This window comes from Eurosta solidaginis, chromosome 3 (genome assembly GCF_040869045.1).
Source record: "Eurosta solidaginis isolate ZX-2024a chromosome 3, ASM4086904v1, whole genome shotgun sequence".
In the NCBI taxonomy this organism is placed as follows: Eukaryota; Metazoa; Arthropoda; class Insecta; order Diptera; family Tephritidae; genus Eurosta; species Eurosta solidaginis.
Genome location: NC_090321.1, coordinates 255,215,886 through 255,233,306, shown reverse-complemented (window position 1 = coordinate 255,233,306; position 17,421 = coordinate 255,215,886). Strand labels below are relative to the sequence as shown.

Here is a 17,421-nt window from a genome sequence, read left to right as displayed (position 1 = left end):
CTTCCAACTCTCTACTTGTTTTATGCCGACTCCGAACGGCATCTGCAAGGCAGATGAGTTTTCACTGAGAGCTTTTCATGGCAGAAATACACTCGGGGTGCTTGCAAAACACGGCGACCCCGCTTAGAAAAATTTTCTTCTAATTGAAAAACCTTATTTCTAAAATTTTGATGTTGCTTTGACCGGGGTGTGAACCCAGAGCATTCGGTGTGGTAGGCGGAGCACGCTACCATCACACCACGGTGGCCGTCAGAGAGGAATGCTTTGAAGAAAAATTTACGAAATCGGTTAAGGACCACGCCCACTTTTATTTAAAAGATTTTTAAAAGGGTCGTGGACGAATAAAATAAGCTATATATTTGCAAAAAGAGCTTGATATCAATGGTATTTCATTTCCCAAGTGGATTTATAACATTATATAGGAAAAACTTCAAATTTTAAAAAATGGGCGTGGCACCGCCCGTTTTATGACTAAGCAATTTTCTATGTTTCGGGAGCCATAAAGAGAAGAAAAATTAACGGATCGTAATAAAATTGGGTACACAAATTTTCTCTATAGCAGGAAATATTTCTAGAAAAAATAGACAAGATCGGTTAAAGACCACGCCCACTTTTATATAAAATAATTTTAAAAGGGCCGTAGACGAAAATAATTATCTATGTCTTAGCGAAAAGAGCTTTGTATCAATAGTGTTTTACTTTCTAAATTGAATTATAACATTAAATTGGAAAACACTAAAATTTTTGAAAATGGGTGTGGCATCGCCCGGTTTTTGTCTAAGCAATTCTCAATGTTTCGGGAGCCATAATTCGAAGAAAAATTTAATATCGTAACAACATTGGGTACACATATTTTTCTTATAGCAGGAAATATTTCTAGTAAAAATCGATAAGATTGGTTAAGGACCACGCCCACTTTTATGCAAATGACTATAAAAAGGGCCGTAGGCAAGAATAATAAGTTAAATCTTAATTTCGTTAATAACCCTGCGTTTTTTTTTTTTTGTAGTAACGCTTTTTAGTACAATGGCACTTGTGTATTTATGTTTATTGTTCTGTTATATCTTTATTTTAAAATAAACAGTAGGTAAATCGTCATATCTGATAGCAAACTGCGTTATTACCAGCTCAAGGTCATTGGTGTTAGCCTCTGTATCCTTTTTGCTTCTTTTGAACGAAAATTAGTTCGGAATAGAACCATATTTATATGTATTATTGCGCAGCCTTGTAACCCTATTAAGCACACAAAAAAAAAAACGACAATAGCATTTCAAGTGTACAGCTGGGTATGTAATGTTCGGTTTCACTCGAACTTGAACGTCCTTACTTGTTTTATATCAATCTAAAACACCCTTCGAAGAAAAAGTTGTCAAAAATCAATGCGAATTTCAAAGAGCTATGTATAACTTGTATTTTGTTAGACTAAAACTGCTGGGGCTACGTACTCAAATAAATTCAGAAAACTCCAAATAAAAAGTTCGAAATTTTCGTAAATACTTTCTCGAATTTTCGAATTCTCCCGAAACTGTTGTTGAGTTTGGTTTGTAAATTTTCAATAACAAAATTTTACCAGTGTTCTTATCAAAGAAAAAAAAAATAAATAAGAATTTAATGAGCGAAATTTGATAGAATATGACCGCTGCTGTTTTTCTGTTCGCTGCTGTACAAAAAATATCGAAAATGATACTTCCCAAAATTTGCGATTTTATTTGCATCACCTTGTATTTAGCGCATTTCTCATATGCCTATCTGCATGACTGGTTGAATTGGTATGAGTGCCATACATTCATTCGTCTCGAAATGGTTTGACCAGGTTTGGTCTACTGTTGTGATGTAGCCCGACAGCGCTCGACTTGAATTTTATTGCTAGCGCCGTTAGTGGGGTGGGAATGCTATTTGGCATTACTGTTGCTTGTACTGCTGGCATTAATGTTGTTGCTTTTATTACTACACACAAGTAAATTTGCTATTGCTGTTGATGTTGATGTTGAAGTTGGTGTTGCTGTTGCTGTTACTTTTACTGCTGGTGTTGTTATGTATCGTAATTCGTAAAGTTTTTATTGTTGTATGTACGTTCTCTTGATTGTTGGCTTGGCTTGATTGCTCTTCGTGGCTATGTCACATTTAGTTTAGTTCGGTTATTCGGCGCGTAAGCAGCAAGAAAATTAGAATTTTCCGTATTAACGCATTTTACAGCCAATAATAGCCATTCGGAGAATGAAAAACGTTACAAAAACAAATACCAATTCACTGAGAGTCGAATAATTCGTTCTTCTACCATTCGCGAATTGGTTTTTTTTTTCAAGTTTTTTTTTTTACAGTGAGTGTTTTGTGTGTTTGCCGTTTATTGCCGGTGGATTTTTGTAGCACCCATGTGGTGGGTGTGCGTGCGTGAGTGAGAGCGAAATATATAGATGGAAAGAGAGAGAAAGATAATAAATTAGAAAATTATAATAATTAAAATGAAATAAGAATTTGACATTTCGCACTTTTCGGTATTCAGTGGAAATGAATTTGCGTCATATATACAAATGTCAGTGGGTGAGTGTAAGCGAAGGTGTTGTTTTTGGCAAACAAAAAAGTTGTCTAACGGGGTAATGAACGATGAGTGCACATTTTCTAGAAATACTTAACGTAATTTTGTCATTATCGTGGGGATTATGAGTTGTTTGAATTTACGAATTTATCCCCAGATATATTGTGGATTTATTGATACTTTGAATTGAGATGTCTCCGACTTGTATGCCATACTTCGTAAAAGTAAAAGTGCCGTCGCGTTTGTTACAATTACAAGTGACGTTTTTCTAGCTATTGCAAGGAAATTAATGACAAGTCTGGAACTAATGACCAAGAGCTTTCAGGCGACTTATTGCATGGAATATATTATCTACAATTGCATACACGGGTAGGTACCTACTTACATATGTATTGTTCCCTTTAACCTTAACACTTGAATAACACAGGGATGGTAAAATAACTGACTGTAAATCTGGCTAAACGGTAACGGGTTTAATATAATAAATAAATGTAAAGTTTATCATTTTATTAAAAAAAAAGTTTTACCGATCATATGGAACTAAGTATTGAGACTACTTCTATTTCTTCCTCACACAATCTGGGCAACGTGGTCATTTCATATGCGAGCTAACTTAGCAAAAGAAGATGGAACTTTATAGATGCCACTCTGGAATAATCGGCTTAAGGGCTTACTGATACATGCAGCGGCTGTTCACGAAGAGGTTCTGTTGCAAGCGGGCGTCTATCTATGTTGTTGTCGTTGTAGCAGTGCGACAAATCACAAATTGCCATCAATTTCCTCTAACGAGAGTTCAAGGAAACTTGCTGTTTCAACAGGGGTGGACCTTAATGAGAGGGGTGTTAGAGGCATTGGTTCCACATTGCAATTTAAGAGGTGATTGGTGTCATGTGCAGACACATTGCAAGCAGGACATTATATTTTGTATGTCGGGATTGATTCTGGATAGGTAAGAGTGTAACCTATTATAGTACTCTGATCGAAGTTAGGCTAGAGTGACGCGCGTTTCTCTATGGAGACTGCATTCCTCTTCTGCAAGTGCAGGGTATTTTTCTTTAAGTACTAGGTTCGCTGGGCATTTCCTGACATAGAGGTCCGGCGGCTGTTTGTGCATAACACTGAGGACCTGCTTGTGCTTTTTTGCTTCATACGGCTGTGTTATCAGGTGTCGTATTTCCTCATAATGCTTACGGAGGTGACCCCTTAAGCCCCTGGGAGGTGTAGCCCCATCAACCAGATGTCTGTTGAGATCTCCAGGTTTCTGGGTATTCAACAGAAACTGCTTGATTAGCACGGGCATCTATCTCGGATTAAGCGGCTCGCTTTGTTAAAACTCCTCTTACCGTGAATATATGAACTCAATTTAACCCGAAAAGCTAAGCCGAACACCTGCTGTAAGCAACTAGTCATAAGAACCGTAAATGGTATCGACATATAGCGCTTGCTTAGCTCACTCGAGATGCCCCAGTGCTGAAGCAGAGTGCAAGTGGCCAGTGGAACGCCAAAGTCTCTACTGGCTGCCACACTCAGTTTGCAAGTGAATGCTCCGGCCAAGAGATCAGCATGACAGGGCCTTGATACCCGGATACTTTTTTATCAAAAAATTAGTTCGTTGCCACTGCGAGTGAGGTAAAATGCTGAATCAGCTATATCTGTTAAATACTTAGAAACCTGGGCATCCTAACAGACGTCTGATTGACTAGGCCCCGCCTACCAGCGGCTTATAAAGTCACCTCCGCAAGCACTATATAAAAATCCGGCACATAAGAACCCAGTTGTTTGAATCTGATAAGCCATCTGCCTGATCTACGATGAGTTCACAATGTCCGATGGCGATAAAAGCCCGGCGACGTTCTCAAAGTCCCATACCCGGAACTCGCAGCTGCGGAAAGTAGAGTTTCCAGGGAAAAGAGCGTCACTCTGACACATCTTCGATCTGGATACTGCAAAAACTCTTACTTATCCGGAATCAGCCCAGACATAGGTACGCAATGTACGTTCTTCTCCGCATGCGCCAATCTTATTGAAATTCCAAATTGCCTTGGATGTCTGTTAGAGGATACCGATTACAATTTGTGAGTGATAGGACCGAGCGAAGCACTGCTACAAGAAAAAGAAGAAGAGGGCCGAGCACTGTACTCACTGTAGAAAGACATGTTTTGTGCTTTCCAGACTCCAGTTATTAGGAGTAATACAGCACTAGAAGCAGCAAATGGCGTGGGTCCTATAAAGCTTCTAATATTTGCCAAGAGCACGGAGTTATTTTATTATATAGGTCCCCCTTTTTGACTTTGGTCATTAAACAACCTTCTGGTAACACTACGGACTCATTCAGTCTACGTGAGGTCCTCGTGGACCGGCCAGTTCAACCTAACCTAACGGTGGAAGAGCTTGATAGAGCATTGATAGCTGCCTGTATGACGCAGCAGTGATCAAGCATTCTAAGATTCCGGTTGGCACTGAACTACAATCTGTATCCATCCATGAACAGGACAAAAGGCTGTACCATATTAATTATCCAGCCTATTCCTCCTAAAGCTAATATGAGTAGTGAGTCTGGCAGCAGAAGCGTAAGCCGGCGTACAAGAGTCTGAACTGTCTCTGAGGAAGTCAGTGCCGGTCATAATGCTTAAATTATCGTAATTCACAAGCTTATATCCCGCACCTCAAAGCCTTATTACCACCGAGGGAGCAATCATGTTCCCCACATTGACAACCGTGTAAAAATTTGGCATAGCCTTAAATGCCAGTGTGGGTGTTAAACAAAAGCCAGCGCGACTTACAACCAGCACCAATCGCTGCACCACTTACATGTTTTTGATGCCCACGGAGCAGAACTCCATAGAAAAGAAACGGCTTGGTCAACAGCCCATGAGATGCTTATGGCGAGAGCCTCCAGCGTTACCCAATTGGTCCTCCACTGGTGTGTTAAGCGACCGAGGTCTGCATGCTTGCTAACAACAATAAACCAAAAATACTTAAAAAAGTCCCTCAACGATGTCTCCCTTACAGTGACTGCCATGTCACAAGCAACGGCCAACACATGGTAGCCCATATTCTTAAGGTCCTCTAGCAGGTGAAGCAGGTACCTGAAATGACCCTTAACTTGAAGGCAATAGTTGGCGTCCTGATCAAGAAAAAATACCAAATCGATTACGTCGTGATATCTACTCGGTAGGAAACCAACGAATACGGAAGACCAACTGGTACAATGCCTACGAACCACGTTGCATATATCAGGATTTATTCTGTCTAGCATCTAGATCAAAGTCAGTGTCAAAATAATGCCACTCTACTTGCTAAGGTCGACCAAGTTTCTCTTTTACATTAGGTTGAAGTTAAACTCCTATTACGGCATTGGCAGGCGGCAAGTGATGATGGTACCCTCGCTCTGCTCATGGAGGTGTCTTCATATTTGATTGAGACATCGTTTCGCGCTTTAATCAGCAAAAAATAAAAGCCCAAAGGCTTCGCTGGCTAGATGATGTTATACGAAGGGACACAGACTCTCTGACCGACGAAGTACTCCTTTCGACACTGGTATTTGGTTAGTTGCCGTCAAACCGGGATAGCTGGCGTGAAAAAATTGCTTAATTCGTGATTATGATGATGGACATTTCCATAGTGGGTCTTACTTTTTAAAGCAAGAAAAATTTTCTTGGGTACAAATAAGGTGCACTCTAATGTAAATACTCGTACATGTGTGACCTATCTAAAATTGAGTTTTACAAATGCAAGGGGTGAATTCAAAGAGCTTAAAATCAATAAAATTGTACATTTGTTTGATTTACAATTGAATTTTTCCAGTTTGTGCACACATGTCCTCTGTTCGGATCATCCCTAAAAGGGACATAGGAATATTTTTTGGTTGTGTTGATAATATACGAACTTTATAGTTAACACCCTAAAGCAGTTGAGAATTCTAGCACCAAGAATTTACAATTCCAATAAACTGATTAATCAAAACTTCAATAATAGTAACAAACAACAACAATGGCTAAATAAGATACAACAAAAAACATTCGTCAATTGTGGGAGTGCGTTCAATTTCGGTGAGGTCTTTTCCGCAAATCATGCCATGGATGGATGGGTGTATGAGATTGGCTGAGTGTATGGTTGGGTGGTTCACTGGGTGGGTGTTTGATTGCGGCAATAAATTGTCGCACGCATTGCTTTCTTTTCATTCCTTCGCTGAGTCTTTAGACTTCAGCAGTGGACTATTGTCTACTCCCTTTTTTTCGTTCGATGCCGTAGTTGCGTGTTATTGTTTTTGTTGGCATGCTATTTTTGTTGTTTACGCGACTGTTTAAAAGTTCTCTACTTGTGGTGAAGAGCCAAGGATTAAGGTGCTAGTTTTGTAAAAGCTGCTCAATTATATCTAAGGATGACAAATACTTGAATAAAGATAAAGAAATATACATATATATATCCTTATACCTGTTTAATTTTGTGTACATGTGCTGATCTGAATACCTTACCCCTAAAGAGGAGTTCCGTTTCCCAACTGCTAGCAGCGAAAGTAATTGCAGCTCGGAAATCCAACGAAGAACTCCTTTTGTCGAAAAGTGATACTCTGGACTGAGTCGATTTTCCGCAGAAGATAACTGAGTGTTCGTCGCACCAAGCTGCTTTCTCAGGAAGTCGGTAAAATTGATTGACTTGCAGACGTCGATGAATCTTTCAATATACATAATTTTATTGATATACATATTGTGACGAATATTAGCAACCCTAAGGGATACTATCATCTATAAGCCGATACTAAGCAGTCACTTGTATCTACATAAACAAATCAATCGTTATGTCTACACATAGGTACGTACAGGCAGCGGAGAGAAACGCACAAACACATGCATATATCTTATCTGAGATGCTCACAAAAGTAGGCAATCATCACTCACATATACACACGCATATGAGAAGCTATAAACGTACATCTGTAGTTATAGCTGGTAACTAAGTAGTAAATTTTAGAAACGCCTAGAAGTAAGCGAACGAGAAAATCGAAGAGTATAAAAGAACGGAAACTGAGCAATCATGGAATCAGTTTGATTTAAGCAAGCTATTGGTTGTGAATTATCAGTGTTATTGTGAAGTACTTTAATAAAGGCCATTTTGCATTATTGAATATTGGAGTTATTTATTAACAGTTTAGCGATACGACCGTTAGTAGAAGGTTGCAAATAAGCGGAATTTCAGAAACTTCGTTACAATATGTATGCTCTTAGACTTCGTAAAAAACATATAAGATTACCTTTGGAGAGAAGGTTATGCGGAAGATTTGTGATGCCTTATGCCAATGTCTAAAGTAATAAGGCATTTTATCTGTCACTATTAATCCCTTGCTTTCCTTCACATGAGGTGGAACTATAAATTTTAAACTTCTTATAGAGAACACATAAATAAGGTGGGATGACTCATAGGTTCGACAAGGTGAACGTATTTTTATAGCTTCATTCGATCTAGTGACATAGGTTCTAAGAATTTACCTAGCGGATCTATATACGGAAAAAGACCATTAACATTGATGCAACTCTCTAAAATCTTCGAAAAATGTCTTTATCGCTACAACAACAACAGAAGCTCTGAGTAACGAAACATACCGGAACCCTACTCAAGGGCTATTCACATGGATGAATTACTCTAAATCATCTTACTTAACCATTTTAACGATTTTCGTCGTTCAACAATGCGCACCAGTCACTTCTTCCCGCCACCTGTCTCTAAATAGGACACATATAGCTATCCGCATTGTTCTTTCAGAGGAGTGAATCCTCCATATTTCCCTGCTCTCAGTGTTTTGTTCTGAAAAGAATACGACTATTGGACGGTCATTAATTCGTGTACCATGGAATAGCTAACGTAAGCGCTGGATTTTGATTCTTTGAACCTGGTCGATGTCTTCCTAAAGATCATAACTACATCTCATAATTAAATCTTTTTTGGTATTCGCCGTCGCCAACTCGTAGAGGTCCAAAGCAGAGTCATCTCTTCTGGTCTTGTCGGTGTCTAGGTTTAATTTTATTCGGCCTATTGAACTATATAAATCCCAAGTTCATCTGTCACACATTTTTCTATTATTGCAGTTAAAACAGCACTACTCTATAGGCTTCCTTGTTCTATAAACGCCTTAAACTTCCGAGGAGCTTGCTTTCATAGCCAATTCATGCTGAGTTGCCTTTCAAGAAGTTAAATATTCTACTTGGTGTAGTATATCTATCAAAGGTCCTTGGACGCCTCCAAAAGAAATCAATAACGGTGTGCCGTAACGTAGAATATTTGGTTATTTTCATAAAGTAGTATGTAATGTTGGCATCCCAATTGTCTTCCTCCGGAAGAGCCTTGTGGTGCTTTGGTGGTTCCTAAAACAAAGGGCTGTAGGCGTACCAATCTTAAGAATGTATGAATCAAACCTTTGATTTTTTGGATTGAAAGTCTGCGTCTTATTGACAACTGCCTGAAAATGTCAATGCAAAGGCAATATGATTTCCAAAATGTGAGCTACTTATTTCACCTTCTAAAAGATTATAACGATGTATCTTATATCATTCCGCATGGCTAATTGTGGGTGATCTTTTGCCAGATAAGAAACTTTCCAGCTCTCCCTTTTGATAAGCAGAGGTCTACAATAGTTCCCAGTTTTTTGATTTAACGGTTAGGTTAGGTTATGTGGTAGGTGCCCTGATAAGGGAAGCTCACTTGCACAACATGAAGTTCCGTTGTGATACCACATACAATAAAATAACGGTGACGTAGATATAGCTACTTAGAGAATCGTTGGGTAGTAACGATAAAGTCCGAATGATACCGATCTCAACTTTGGATAAAACCTAGGGAGATCCAAGTGAGTCGCGACCGAAGTACTTTCGCCTAGTTCTGGCAAAAGCTGGGCAATCAAGCATAAAGTGATTTGGTCATTCCACCTCATCATCCTCCATACAGCTGCAGCAGGATGGAGTTTCCAGTATATTGAGACGTGGCTCATGTGAACCCAATTACCTCCTGCCATCCACATTCGGCCAGAAAGATCTAGCTACCCTACAAGAGGTGGTGTCTGCTCAACGTTTGCTGAGCTGACTCGAAGCTTAGCTATGGCGTAGCAAACCACAGGTGTCCAGCGGAATCCTCAAATCCCTACATCCATCTTCATCCGGTACAGTTGTACCGATGCGGGCTAAGAGATCCGCTTGAAAGTTACCCGGGATATCACTATGGCCCGGGAACCAGATAATCTCAATTGTAAAATAGTCCGATACAATCGCAAGCGAGGTCAGGCACTCCCAGACCACCCTCTATCGCACTGTAGTTGAGGCCTTGATAGCCGCTTGGCTATTAGAGTAGATGTTAAATTCCCTAACCGTAGAAGCACTGTATAGCATTTCATCCTTAATCGCAGCAACTTCCGCTTGAAAAAAAAAACTGCAGTGATCAGCTAACATACGTCGTAAAAAGGACTCAAAGAATATAGCATCTTAAAAGTTGATTGCACTGTCGGTCACTGCTACATGCTTTTCCTCCCCTTTGGTTACTTGCGGAATCGAGTTATTTTTATGATTTTACTGCTGCCGCCATTATTGAGGGTCCTGGTTGACGACACGACCACTACGCTTGATATTTGTTACAACTTTTATTTTGTAATATTTTTTACCAATACAATAGCCGCGTTCTATTCTAAGCGAGTGCGAAAAGAACGCCAAACTTGGTTAAAATTTCCCTGCAGGTATTTAACAACACTGGTAACATTTCTTCTGTCAAAATCATCTGTTGTTTATTATTGACGATTTCTTTGTTATTCATATTACTATAATGTGCGATAATGAAGATGATTTTATGTGCGAAGAGGACGAAGATTATGGATTGGTAAGTTTAGAGGAATGAAAAATTGTTCGGTGGGCTCTTCCCATGCACTTCCTAGTTGGCCAATAACCGGCAAAGTGTTTTTGCAGAAATATTCAGACGATAGCAACTCCGAACCAGGAAGGGCACAATATGCATTGTGATTACAAATCCTATCTAAAAGATCATTTGCAAACTCACGCCGCATCTTGAAATATGGATGCCACTAATTTAACTACACAACAACTACCACTGAGGGCAAAATGCGTAATATATTACCATTTAAATCTTCATAACTTAAATACCTTTGATTTTCCTCCATTTTGTTCCAAAAAAATGTTCCTCCACCAAAGAAATGACTACTTTGCGTTTTATTTAATTGTAAAATGAAATATTTTTACAATTTTTGTTTTGTTTTGTTTTGCGCTTTTTGAGTGAAGTTGGCTGCGATAGTTCTAAATGTCAAAAAATTTCCTTGGTGTATTTTAAACCTCATTCACAATAGAGCAATTTTTTCTATTTTCAACACTACCTCTCAACTCGGTTATAGATTAGCCGACTTCGCGAGGACTGGATAAAATAACCGAGTTAGTGTTGTTGCTTTGAATGTAATTCGATGAATAAGCGAGTGTTCTTTTCGCACTCGCTTAGAATAGAACGCGGCTAATATCTAATAATTATATTTATCGTTGCTGTTTGTGTGGTTGTAGTTGTTGTTGTTACAATCCATTGTGCTGCAACATACTCGCAGCGTTCTAGCACTGGAATTTTTGCGCTGAATTTTGCTTTGACAAGTAGCCAAGCAACTTTCGGCTGAAGGTAGAGAGCAAACTTGGCCAGCAACGATTGCATTTTAATATACATACATATTTGTACGATTTGCGTCGTTTTTTCGCAGCAAAAAATTATTTGAGCTTTTTATTAGAAACTATCGGATTCAGCAGACTTTGTTCTGTTTGAACTTTGACTTCCATATTTTTATAATTTTTTCCTACCCCTTAGTGTAAAGAGGTAAAGCGAACTTTTATTGCTTCTGAAAGAATTACAATTGACAACCTATTGCCATATAGGACGCACTATCGTTAATGCAAACCAAATTAGTAATGAGAATTTTCTTGAAGTTATACTTCTTTAGGCGTGTTATGAAAAAATTATGAAAGTGAAAGTTCGTGTGTTTGTTAGCTGTGAACTGTACGAGCAAACTTGCTTTGAGTGGGACTTTCGCCACATCACATTATGCCTCACATATACATATGTGAAGGAGAAAGAGACTGAAAAAGAGACGAAAGGAGAGAAAGATACGGACAGATAGAGCGGGGGAGGGAGAAGGATAAAGAGCTAGAGAGAAAAAAAGGGATGGAAAAAAACGGAGAGGGAGAAAGAGACGCAGAGAAAGGAGTGAATAAAAGGGTAAAGAAAAGGTCACTGTGTTTGTGGTTGAACTCCTTCAAAACGGCTCGACCGATTCTCATGAGAACTACTACATAAAGAAAAAGGCGAGAGAGAGTAAAAGGTAAAAAATTCTAAGAAGTAATGCAGATAGACCAAAGTTAGGGCTGAACAACGTCGGTTGGGTCTGCTAGTCTATATGTATAAAGAAGGACGTAATTATGTTTGTATGAAGCTTATGAATTCCGAAATCACTCCGCCGATTTTATTCAAATAGGATCGCTACACAGCAACCCGGAGAGTGTTTCTGTAAATTTTCTTTCCGGGAAATGGACCAGGAACAAATTCGAATCACGGTTCGATTTTGCTGAAATTTGGTATGTAGGTAGCCTTTTGTGTATATTAGTACTTGCGATACGTAGCGAAGTTTGCTGGTCAAAAATTTATATAACCTATGTTTGGCAAAAATAAAAAGTTATTAGGATCGGTTAATCTTTCAGCAGCTATGAAAGACAATACGCACTAATTAGTAGATAGTCTATACTGTGATCAATGACCATCTAAACCTGGCGGAGAAAACTCTAGCTCGTTTAAACCAAATGTAACATGAGGTTTTCAACTATCAAAGTTTATTTTAATAAAACAAGTGGTCAGGGCACAACTCCGCTTATTGAAAACTTCTTGGGATAGGAAGAAAAATAGTAGTGGCAATTTTTTTAAGTTTCATCAGTTAAATTCTCCTTTTTATTTTCGATATTTTAAGTAAAATCGCATTTTAATAATTAAGCTAAACAAACCAATCTCAAAAGAGTTTTCGAAAAAAAAGAAGAAAATTGTAAAAAACTATCGAACCTTTTATTTGGAGTTCTTGGTTTTTTTGTTTGTACACGGCCCGTGGTACAATTACCAGGTAGAAGCAGAAGTGAAAATGCAACCCTCCTGTGTATTTTATTGTTGCCGATCGTACATAAACTGTCAATCGTTCTTTCAATTTCTTCTGTCAAAAGTGATGGAAGAAGAAAAATGTCACATTTAATTTTCGTCAACAAAGCCAAAACAAAAAAAGAAAAAAGTTGGTTTGCTGATGAAGTTGGAGGAAAAAGGCATTTTTTACGGAAAATAAAGATAATTAACTGATTTTTAAATGATATATATTTAATTTATTGTTAACATTTATTTACATATAGCAGCTGAATCATTTCTTCAACGTTTTCAGCGCATCAATCATGATTCTAACGACAGCATGACGCTGATAATACGCGTCCACAAATATCGAGACAGGTGTTAAAAGACGCGTATTTACCTCGACAACAATAATCCGAAGGCGGAGGTAAAATAGTTTGTGTTGGTCAAGATATATTTGCAAAAGAAGGACGAGTTTTAGTAGTTGTGAGCTAAAGTAAATAATAAATTTTCACATCAAAAGTAAATAAACAAAAAATGTAAACATAAACAAAGTTTGACATTTTATAACTAGCTTCGAATGAAAAAACATGTAAAATGCAACTCTAATGCTTTTACCTGGTTATTGTACCATGACACTGCCCTTATCGTGTTTTACGATTACGGATGGGAAATTTGTTTCACCCAAACGTTGGATATGAAACGGTGCATCTTTTTGTTTTTTTTTGAAAATGACAATCAATTAAGAATATTATGAGTACTAATTGTCCCCACCTCACGTATGTTGTTACTCCTATAGACCATCTTAGAACTATTGTGATTTCAAAAACAGCTTTCAATCACGAATTGTGACACACGATAAGGGCGTAGGTTTTGAGGACTAATAGATTTTAGTTTTACAAAGAACAAGTGATTTGACAATTTCTTTTTCCGAAAGGTGTTCCAGATTTTTTTGAATATAAAAAATATAAAATTTAAACACCTATCGCAAAAAAATGTTAAAATCCAATGCAATTTTTGAGAGACCTTTGACTTGTACTTTGTTAGACTAAAATTGATTGGGCTACCAAATAGTATACTCAAAAAATTCAGAGAACTCCAAATAAAAAGTTCGAAGTTTTTGTAAAATTTTCTCGAATTTTCGAAAACTTTGGTTCGCTCAGTTTCAGTTATAAAATTCATATAAGATATAAAAAGAAGAATTTAATTGACGAAATTTGCAAAAAATTACCACCGCTATTTTTCTGTTTTTTTTTTTTTTTTTTTGGAAAACACATTCCTTTCTAGAACGGTCTAATATACTAATTTATTTAAATCTATCTATATGCATGTAAATTAATAATCTGTGTTTGCTTGAGGGTTATCAACTCAAATGTAAGTAATAGGGGGACTCATGAAAGCATATAAACTTATAAGATGTAAAATTATATCCATTTACACACGCTGTTATATGAACACACCTAGTAATACTCTTGATAAACTTGATTGTTTATCAGATGTATTATTGCCAAACAAAAATTTTTAGATTGTTATACAAATTAAAAAATACCAAGATTAAGTGAAAAATCAAAACTAAAACGTCTTTGCTAAGATATTCTTGTAAATGACTTGCTAATGTTGGAGATTTCTGATGAATATGCCTGCTGTAATGTCTGCAAGGTTGCATTCCTTTCAGTTTACCGCGTTTACACAATGAAATGTGCGCGTAAATTTATACAAATTGTGTAAATGATTTTTCATACAAAATTTGACAGTTCGTTTACGCACTAGATAAATTTATACGTTTACACACTTTATAAGGCATTTATACGGTTACATGAGTCCCCCTAATTATTTTGACTAAACAAATTTCAGTGAGCGAATTTGCCGAGCTAAATGTTCGCTATCAAACGGCGCTCACACATGTTCAGCAGTTGTGTGACGATTTTTTCGTTCAGTTTCGATGTTGTGTTCAGTGTTGCCATGTTGGTGCTTTTGGAGCCAGTTCTAGCCCTTATTTTTTGCGTTTAGCTCCAAAAATTTCGGTTAAGCCCCTAGCTCTTTTTTTGGCCCTCTTTAAAATGTTTGCCCCTTTTTGGCTCCAAATCTATTTCGGCAATACGTATTGTGAAATTTGTAATGTGTTTGATATGTGTCGAAGTTTTATTGTTTTATCGTTATGTATGATGTTGCTACTCGGTACTCAACTGATAACAAAAACTTTAATCGATGAACATTGTCATGAGGTTGTACATTTGCTTTCCAGCTTGTGCAACAGCATAGTGTCACCTTCTAAAGGGCCCATTACTGATACTTAGCATAGACTTGACTTGGCTTGAGAACTGTCACTTACAGTTCTGTTAAATGAACATTGCATGTTACTGATTACTCAAAACTTATACTAATTTCACACAGACGGCTTATTGAATAATAAAGGCAATTTTCTACATTAAGACGCTTATTGAGCTCAATCTTCCCTACAAAATTCGAATCTATTATTATTTCATTAGTAGCTAATCGAATGCCTAATGAAGTCAAAAGCACAATGCAACTCTGTTGGCAGCGTTCCACTTCCGTTTCCGTTTCTTAGTTTTCAAAGCAAATGTCATTGTCTGCATGGCGGAACGATACAAGGTGGCCGCATCGAACAGCTGATTATAACCTTTTTTATTTGATTTGATACATCAACTACCGGCGCAGTACGATTTTGACATTTGTCCATCGAATTTACAAGTACATGGAATTTTTTTTGTTTGTAGGTATGTCACATGTGTTCCCACCTTGTATCGTTCCGCCATGATTGTCTGTCTCATCCTTCATACTAATCGAGCAGTTACTTCTGTGTGAAAGCAAAAAATTTACGATTTCATTAGCAGGTGAAATGAGATCATTAAGTTTCTGTGTGAAAACAGTATTAGCAACACTTAACTTCACTTAGAAGTCTGTTGAATTTTGATTTTCTAAGTGACGTTTACATTTTGAGATGCCATTTGTTTGTTTCCATTTCATTTTGACATTTTGTCATACAAATTGACATTTATTTAAAAATAAATTTCAACGCTGATTATGATGCCAGGTTGTATGCGCCAAGTGGAGTATAATCGTGTCTAAGTTGCCAAGTTTACGCCAAGTCAAGTCAAGTCTATGCTAAGTATCAGTAATGGGGGCTTAAGAGTTTCGACCCTTTAACTTCAGATTATAATAAATTTTTGTCTCCGGTACCTTCTTTTCATGTTATCTTTGAAGAATATATACGAATTAAAAAAGAAGATAAATGTATAAACGAATTCATTGAAAGAAAGATAGGTAATATATGTCGCGACTTCTTAATTAAATTATAAGAGCAATTAAGGCAACGCTTGCCGCACAATATAGAAACGCTTAACAAAATAGATTTCTTTTCGGTTGAAAACACATTGGGAATTGTAAAACCTCAATGGTTTTCATATTTTAGAAATGAAAAAAAAAAACATGTATAGCACTGATGAAATAACGACATTACAAATGCACGACATTAGAAACGCTTAACAAAATAGATTTCTTTTCGGTTGGAAACACATTGGGAATTGTAAAACCTCAATGGTTTTCATATTTTAGAAATAAAAAAAAAAAACAACATGTATAGCACTGATGAAATAACGACATTACAAATGCAGTGGAAAAATATCTATCCCCAAAATTGGAAGAATGTGACTTCAGCATTAAGTTTTTGCTTTGATTTTTAAACAGTATAACAGTATAATTCCAAAAGCTCATCGATTTCGTGCTTATATTTCTCGTGCTGCCACTAAGTAATGCTGAAGTTGAAAGAACGTTTTGAAACATGAGTTTGATTAAAAGCAAACAGAAACAAAATGAGTTTAAATAAGTAAAAATAATTTAATCGTGAAGACGGTTACAGTAGGTAACCGAAATATATTGAAAAAAACTCAACAATTTTTCAAAATTTTATTTACAAAATTGGACCTCAAGCCGGCAAGAAAATTATTTATTTAAAAAAGAAAGGTCGCTAAAAACTTATAATGCAAAATGAGTTTAGTTATGTTGAATTCGCTTCTGACAATAAAAAGTGGTCTTAAACGGCTGAATAAATGCGGTTATGACTTTGAAATAAACAACGATTTCTTAAAATTAATGAACACAAAAAATATTTATGAGTGTAGCAAAAATAATAATCCATCTTCTGAGAACGAAATCATAGATTTTGAAGTCTAAGGCCTTTCAAACAAATCTCGTCCCAACATAAACTTGAATATTCCACACGTGTATTTTAATGGTGATTCGTACACCCGTAGGACGTTAAAAATTTCTTTAAAAAATTTGGAACAATTTAAATTAATTTTCATCGGCCAAAATTTGGCAAGTCGTATTTTTGGCGAACGTATAGCCATGCCGTCATCGTAGCAGTGTGAAAAATACTGCTTACTTTTTAACGATACCTTACCGCCAAATGGCAAGACAAAAGTTAAAAAACTGTATTTTTGTTATTTAAAAATATAAAATGACATATAAAAACAGTATTGTTTATGTACCTCTCTTGTAGCTTTTTTTTTTTTTTTTTTTGTCACTGCACCTTTTTTTATAACTGTGTAAGTTTGACTTGAAATAAATCTGAAAACTTATATTGAAAAATATACATATACGTTTAGCTCTTTATGCAGCGGGTTTTGGATTTTCTTGAAGAAATATTGCTCTTTCTAGCCCTTTTTTTCTAGATTCTAGCCCCAAAGAAATTTTTTTTGGCAACACTGGTTGTGTTCTAATAAAATTGATGCGAA

At 36.8% G+C, this 17,421-nt stretch overlaps 1 protein-coding gene across 6 annotated transcripts in view; it reads left to right on the top strand.

The window, feature by feature from the left end:
* Window positions 1–2,134: 2,134 nt before the first annotated feature.
* tou (toutatis) overlaps window positions 2,135–17,421 on the top strand; it is a 252,314-nt gene continuing 237,027 nt past the window's right edge. For all 6 annotated transcript variants that reach the window (XM_067775992.1, XM_067775989.1, XM_067775994.1 and 3 more), the window contains exon 1: window positions 2,135–2,905. The gene's annotated coding sequence lies outside the window, so the exon portion shown is untranslated. The remainder of the gene's footprint in view (window positions 2,906–17,421) is intronic.